Raw genomic sequence first — 8,226 nt, 5'->3', positions numbered from 1 at the left:
TGTAGACTCTTATGATGTTATTAATGTGAGAAGACCAGATATGACTGTATTAAAGTAAAATATGCCAGCATTGCTGTGGAGTGAACATCAAGAGTACTGAGACCCAATTCATTTCAGATATTATAGTCAAGCATTTTTGGCCCATATGGAGGACAGTTCTCATTTGAAGATGCCTTTCTAGAAGGCAGATTCTTGTTGAAGAAACACTGTAAAATATTTCTTTATTCTATTAGGAATGGTCTCTATCAGTGGCTGGGAAGGGTCAAATATGTACGTATCTTGCTGGAAAGGAAGGAGAAGAATGAGCCTTTGCCTACCTCCTCACTCCCTGCCGCACCCTTCAAAAGATCTCACGGCGCTGCAAGGTGCCACAGAACCCCATATCAGAATCACTGGTATAGAAGGAGAACAGCAAAAGTTTGTCAACACAAGCCATTTCCCCCCGCAGTGCTACCAGACTAAACCAAAATGTTATACTACATTTTGCACTCGGGGAAATGCAAGGAGACAATGTAATCAAAATGGATTAGCCCTCATGAGATGACATTTAGTAAAGCAAACTGGTAATCTCACAAGAGTACTCAAGTTCACAGATACACACGGTTTTATTGCCATTAAAAACTAGTTTCAGACATTGCCAAAATCTGTAACTTTATTTTAATTATTCTGTAATGAGCTATACTATTTTACTTTCTGATTTCCAATGTAGTTGTTACGCTTAGTCACCAGTCTCTATGTACCCAAAGGCAAAATGACTTAAGTCAGCTGATTCCCTAGAGTTCAGAAGACAAACATCATTTTGGGAGTGAAAGAATAAATAGCTCTGAGAATCCTGAATAATTGAAACAAGTTACATCTTCAAATAATGCCCCCGTCCCCACCCACCCAATCTGCTTTTCTTCCATTCATAATTCTATGATGTTGTAATTGTGCTCGGCCTTTCTCTAGATAAAAACTGCATTGCCTTTACGTAGAAATAAATCCAGGCTATGGAAGAGTATATAATTTAGGTGCCTTTGTATTAGATGATAAAAAGAATGAAACTGATGCACACTGATCAAGATTATTTATATTTCATTTGTGTTTTTATTGCTCATTTGAATTATAGATGAGGCAATCATAACATCAGTAGGCTATCATAACATTATATCAGCTCTGTCTAGCATAGAAGGTCAAAGTATATGGGAACCAAGTCAATCTCCCTCATAGCAGATGGGGGAAAAAAACCTACAGCTATCTCAGGAAGTATCTCTGGATGTGAGAAGCCCTTCCAAAAGTATCAGGGATAGAACAAAAGGGGTCCATAAACATGATTCTTTAACAAAAATCTGTAATATTTAATACAGAACATAGAAAGTTAATCATTTTTTGTTATACTCTTCAGACTTTTCCATGGGAGATGGTGGAGAGTGGAAACAAAACCCTAGAAATTCACAGGGATTCCCTTATATTAAATAATAGTGGCAGAGTCTTGTTTTGCATTGTGAACCTAGGGGGCTCAGAACAGGATTCAGATACTAGTTAGGCATTTGGCTCCTGAGAAAAGAAAAGTAAAGTCATGGGGAAATACTGAGCCTTTATATAAGTCGACTGGGACAGACTAAAAACAACCCACACAAATTCACAAATATCCATGGGCCCTCCATGTATACCAGGAAATTATAGGGTTGATTATCTCTGTCCACTATATGCAGAGATGACCTTAACAATTCCTTTTTCTTTTGGGCAAGTTCATAAAAAATAACGGACAGGCATTATCACAAACACATTTTGTTCCTGCTGTGGTATACCCCAGAACATGAATCCCTTCAGAGTCTAATTTATTCCTATGAGATTCTGAGGAGTCCACACTAGCAAATCCCACCACAAAAATCAGGGCACACTACAGCTTGGAGGCAAACAATTTATTTTAAAAACATTACTGCTTCCAGGAAAAAGAGATCATGAAAGAAGATGGTTAGGAGCATCATTATCATCAACATGGGTGGAAACTGAAGAAAAACTAGTTATGTCAAGAAAAGCATATATTATTCCTTCTTCTTGTAATTCTTTGCACTATCAATTTTCTCTGTGATGAAAGGGATGATGAGACTTTGCATAAAGTAATAATACTGTAGATAAGCATGAAAAGAAAACTGATTATAGGTCAGATTCTGAAGAAGAAGAAGATGAGAACAGGAACAAAAGAGCAATGACATGCTATTACCACGAACACCACAGATATTATTTTGCTCAATAGGCTTAACCCCATTAAAGTAGCTGCTTCATAAAATTATGCCAATGCTCCAGCAGAAAGCAGCATAAATAAAATTGTGATTCACTAAGTGTAACAATGAACTGTGTTTTAATACTTGGTTTAAGCACAAGGAATTCTCTGTGTAGACTGAACTGCATGAGGTTTAGGAAAGTATTTGTAAGAGGTAACTGTCAGGATTTTAGGTAACTTCTCAAAATTCTGCTCCTAGCAAAGGGAAAAGTGTAAGTCTTTCCTTCAAAGAATCACAAAGTACTTTACAAACAATAGTGAATTAGGCTTAAAAAAAAATCTTGAAATAAGGAGGTAGTGTTGGCTCCATTTTACAAATGGCAAAACAGAGACAGGAAAATGTTAAGAAATGCAAATCACATGTGCAATTACCCTGATACAATAAACTCCAGAAGAGTTTGCATTGGAGTCAGCTGCTCCCAGGCGCAGCGTTTACACATGCACCCAGGACCACAGCAGTTTGAGCTGGGGTGGAGCAGCCCTGGACTGGCAGGGAGTCTGGGGGGATCAGCCCCAGGCTCCAGGTGGCAGCACTGAGTGGCAGAGGGGCTGGTTGCAGCATGAAGGTGCTACAGCAGGGGTGGGCAAAATGCAGCCTGGGGGCCGGATGTGACCCTCCAGGTCATTCTATCCGGCCTGCGGGGCCCCTAAAAATTTAGAAAATTAATATTTATCTGCCCCTGGCTGCCTATCATGCAGCCCTCCATTGCTGAACAAAACTCAGTAAGCAGCCCTCTGCCCAAAATAACTGCCCGCCCCTGTGCTATAGTGCTAACTGGCAGACAGCCCTCACACTGTAGCACCCTTATGTCCCAGCCAGCCCCAGTCACTGTCTACACATGTTGCAGTGGCATTAATTACCCCACCATCGGATAGTACTTGTCCCAGACAGTACTATCCGGCAGTAGAGTGAATTAATTTACTGCACTCTAATATGGGCACACGTGTAGATGGTGACACTTTACTGCAGAGCTAAGTAGTCAACTGCAGTAAAGCACACATGTAGATGCACCCACTGTGGTTTTAATTTGGGCAACTGGCAACCAGGTCTGAGCATAAAGGTTAGTCTAGCCCAGGTATAAGCAGCTATGCTGTAAATCTATACTCAAGTCACTTTTTCTACACTAGAATTACATATACCTCTGTATGCTGCTAAAATGTCTAGGACTAGAGCTCATTGGAGAGGGTCAAGACCAGGGACCCAGAACTTTTAGGATCCACTGTTCCAGGCTGACCTGCCAGGAGGACTGATTAAGGGCTAGGGACCCCATGCTTCAAAGATCCCAGCCTCTAAACCAGTCTGCCAGGCAGCATTGCTCCAGAGCCATAGACCACAAAAACATGGCAGTGCTCCATTAATTTCCAAAGCCAAATTTTTCATAGTTTTCAGTCTGCAAGAATTTTTTTTTCAATTGCTTTTAGTCTTATTTGGAAAGAAACCACATTTCAAAATTCAAAATCCTCAAATTTTCCTCAAATCAGAAGACTTAATGTGTGGCTTACTCTAAAGTTGGCATGTCCCATGATTCTTAGTAAGATGATATACGCTATGAATTTTTGCCCAGAAAATTCTAAGAGGACTTTTCATTCTTGGGCACATTAGAGGATGTGCAGAAATACATAGAAGACTACTTGCATGCTTTAGCTTGTGTCCTCACAGCAGGAGACTCACAGGCACCAGTACATTTGGGTAAAAAGATGCATATATGGATAGTGAAGAGCAACATCCAAATCAGAGATCAAATTAACTCTGCAGTAAAACCAAAATCACAGTATCTTTTCATTATCCTACTCATTATCATGATAATATAAGCAGAGAGACATAGTTAGCTATGTTAGACTGAAGTCAAGTAGAAGACAGGGTAGATTTGCACCTTGTAAACTAACCAAAAAAAAAATCGATCGATCGATAGATAATGTATTGTAATGTAAACTGTAATGTGAACTACAACTTCTAGAAGCCCCTAGAGGATTCGGAAGCAGGAACCAGCTGGAAGAGAAGGAAGAGGACATGATAGCAAGACCACAGATAGATAGTGGTGGGATGCAGCGGGGCTATGAACCTCACTGGAGGAGCTGGCCAAGCAGTGAACTGAAGCAGTGGAACTCAGACTTGGACGCATGTGCGACTGAATTGGAGCCATCTTGGAACTAAAGGCTGGTTTGGGAAGACCTCCAGAGGTGGGGGAGGGGCTGAATGTATGTATTATAGTGTTAATGCCTATTGGCACTGCAATAGGCAGGGCCTATTGATAATAGGAAGTGCCTATTTGGTATGTATTGGTACTGCAATGCCTACTTTTCTTGGCCATTGGCTTGTGACACTAACCCCTATGATTTTCTATATAAAAGTGCCCCCCCTCCCCCTTCAGCTTCTTGTGCCAGTTTCTGGGGTTGCAGTGTTTGTTACAGACAGACAGACAGACAGACAGAATCATAGAAAATTAGGGTTGGAAGGAACATCAGGAGGTCATCTTGTCCAACCCCCTGCTCAAAACAGAACTATCTCCACTATATCACTTCAGCCAGGACTTTGCTGAACTGGGCCTTAAAAACCTCCAAGGATGGAGATTCCACTACCTCTCTAGGTAACCTGTTCCAGTGCTTCACCACCAGCCTAGTGAGAATGTTTTTCCTAATACCCAACCTAAACCTCCCTTGCTACAACTTGAGCCCATTGCTCCTTGCTCTGTCATCTGCCACCACTGAGAACAGTCTAGCTCCATCCTCTTTGGAACCCCCCCTTCAGGCAGTTAAAGACTGCTATCAAATCCCCTCTCAGTCTTCTGCAGACTAAATAAACTCAAGTTCCCTCAGCCTCTCCTCAGAAATCACATGCTTCAGCCCCCAAACCACTTTCATTACCCTCCGCTGGACTCTCTCCAACTTGTCCACTTCCTTTCTATACTGAATTGTGCTACATAAGGATTCTCATCCCATTAGCTAGGTTAGCTTTGGTTACTCCTTTTCCACATCCTTTCTAGAGATAGCATAAGCATTCATGAGCTGAAGCTCACTTATAGATTTCATAGACATTAGGGCTGGAAGGGAACTTGGAAGATCATCAAGTCCAGCCCCCTGCCCTAGGGGCAAGAAGTCAGCTGGGGTAAAAAGATGTGTAGAAAATGAGCTATGGGAAGGAGATAGAAATTAGAATATAAAAGATTGTGGGGGGTGGAGAAGAGAGAGATAGGGAGATAACAGAGCTGGGATGGACAAGCAAACAAACAGTAAACTCAGAAACAAAAGAACCACACGGTAACTCTGGTAATGGGATTAGTATCCATACTTAGCACGATCCAGTCTACGGATGATTTCTTGTTCCGCCATTTCCCATTCAAATAGTTTTTTCTGTCTGAGATCAGCCACCCTCAGGTCAGTGATGAAATTTAATGTAGGGATCACCCAGTATTTCCAAGGTGGGCAGCAGGAAGGCACTTAAGCCTTTCTTGAAGAACATATATGAAATTGATGGAGTTCCAAGTGAATGAACCTTGGATATTATAATCTGTATTATTTGGTTCTGTGATGAGGTGGTCTGTATTAAGGTTGGGGCAAGAAGGCATTTGAGTTTGTTGCAAGGCCTGGTGCCTCAGTGAGACTGAGGCTTAGGCAGCTTGTTGCTGTTTGAGGTTTGGGGGCTGCTTATAAGCCAGGACTGGTTTGTCCCTCAGGACTGCTTTAAGACAGTCATCCTTTTCCAGGAAGGGTTGGAGGGCATTCATGATATGTCTAAGGTGGTCAAGCTGGGGGCTGTAGGTGACAACCACAGGAACTCTGTTGTCCTTGTCCTGGTATTGTCCCAGTCTGAGCAGGAAATTGCAGAACAAGAAATCATTCACAGAGCACAGACTGAATTGTGCTTCATAAGAATTCTCATCTCATTACCTAGCTTAGCTCTGTTGAGTCCTTTGCTCCTATGGGTTTCATGTTTGTTTGCTTGTCTCTCCCAGCACTGCCCACCTTCCCACCCCATTTCCCCCTCTTCCCCCCACTTGTCTTTGGTATTCTAATTTATCTTTATTTCCTATACTCTGTTTTCCGCACATCCTTTCATAGTATCTAGTAAAGTGAGCTTCAGCTCAAGAATGCTTAAGGTGCAAATCTGTCCTGCCTTCTTCTTAGGTATACTATACACACTTTTTCCTATACCCCTTGACCTATGGTCAAGGTAGGTTTCATGGAGCCAAGACAGAGAGAAGCTAATAACCTTTACACTTGTCACATAGGCTCTTATTCCAAATCACATGTTAGTATTAAAACCATGGCATGAAGAAATAAAACAAAACCAGAACAATTAAGATAAAAATACTAATGGAACCTATAAAGAGGAAAAAAACCTGCTTTACCTGAATTGTACTTTTTTCTCTTTTTTTAATTTAAGGAAGTGCTACTGGATGCCTGCTACTTCACAGCAGATGTAACAATATCAGATAAATGAATACTTGTCACCCAAACAGTTTCCCATCTAAAGGAACAAGTGGTTCAATATACAGAACATTATGGAAAGGTAATATGCAAAAAAACACTGATTTGTGCATGACCACTGTGTCACTGAAGTTTCATTTTCTTCTAAATTTCTAATCCTTCTTTAATTACCATCAGGTCAAACAAATTTCAGGGCAAAATGTATAGGGCGATCAATAATATTAAACAATTGCTTCTGGTGTCTAGTACTTATATTTGCTACTAAGAACAGTGGCAAGGTAGTTCTGGTGCATAATGATGAGATGGAAGTAGCTGGAATAATACTGCTAAAAGGAAGAAAAAGTAAGTGTAAATTTTAAGTTTACTGAAAATTTTCCATTTATTCCCTGCAATTCTTTATGGCAACCAACATAAGGACTGTAGTGATGACAGCTGTATTTGGGAGATCGGACCAAGCCTGTAAAGAAGTTCATTACAAGCAACAGCTGAAGTAAAAAGAAAAATGTGTGTAAAATTGCATTAGGGTGGAAGCAGTTATCATCACTACTAGAGTTCAACTTCTGCAGCTAGAATTCTGGATTTTGTAAAGATTATTGTTAAGCAGGATTTATTTTATACATTACTGCAGGGATGCCACTTCTTATGGGACAGCATAGCAATATTTAACAAAACTCAGCAGCCCCACACAACACAATTGCAGTATAGGAGAAAAGTAAAAAAGACTGTTTGACTGATCCAAATGGCATTTAGTTAGGCAAGAAGTATTTGTGCCATATTAAATCTAATACTGCAGAAAAACAGGCCCTTTATAATAGCAATCAATAATAAAGACTTCAGGTTAGATGTTGCCTATGTAACGAACAATGACATCACTTTACCTGGGAGAACAAGGTCCCAGGGTGAACTCAGCCAGGCAGCAGCGGGACAGCACAGCTCCTGGGAGACCATGGGATACAGACAAGTGAAGGCCGCCCTGGAGGCAGCCATTTTGGAAAGGGAAAACGGCTCCCTAGAGAGCATGTGATAAGGGAAGATGAAGCCCACTTTGGAGTCAGCCATTTTGGGGGGGAAGGGGAAGCTGTGAGAGAAGCCCAGAGGGTGAGGGAGAGCTTGGATATGGTGTCTTTCTCAGAGCTGCCAGAGGGGAGGAAGCTCAGCCGCAGCACCTCTCTTGCTCCTTTTCCCCAGGGAACCCTGCCCAAGCTGCTTGGAGGAGCACCTGGCCCCTCTGCAGGCCTCCCCCAGCGAGGCGGACTCTTCTCCAAGTGCCTGTGTGAGGTGAGGGGCACTAGGGGAAGGGGACTGATCCAGATCACTGTGAGCTCTGGGTGGGAGACAGAGCTAGGGGACATGAGCCCTCCTCAGATAGCGTTAAGACCTGAGGAGGAGGTGGACTTTGACTGCCTGGCAAGCAGGGGGGTGTGCGGGTGTTGGCAGGGGATTGCCCGCATTGCAGCCTAGACCCTGCTCCCTGTGTGTTAGGGCACGAGGGTCTGGGCCGGGTAAGCTATTTCACAGGAATTTCAGGCAGG

At 42.2% G+C, this 8,226-nt stretch overlaps 1 long non-coding RNA gene across 1 annotated transcript in view; it reads left to right on the top strand.

Annotated features, from left to right (window-relative positions):
• Window positions 1-7,759: 7,759 nt before the first annotated feature.
• Window positions 7,760-8,226, top strand: part of LOC102380705 — a 4,677-nt gene continuing 4,210 nt past the window's right edge. The window contains exons 1-2 of the long non-coding RNA XR_322876.1: window positions 7,760-7,792; window positions 7,883-7,972. This is a non-coding gene — a long non-coding RNA (uncharacterized LOC102380705). The remainder of the gene's footprint in view (window positions 7,793-7,882; window positions 7,973-8,226) is intronic.

This window comes from Alligator sinensis, unplaced genomic scaffold (genome assembly GCF_000455745.1).
Source record: "Alligator sinensis unplaced genomic scaffold, ASM45574v1 scaffold73_1, whole genome shotgun sequence".
NCBI classification, from domain to species: Eukaryota; Metazoa; Chordata; order Crocodylia; family Alligatoridae; genus Alligator; species Alligator sinensis.
The sequence above is the reverse complement of the archived record's forward strand: the minus strand, read 5'-3'. Positions and strand labels throughout refer to the sequence as shown.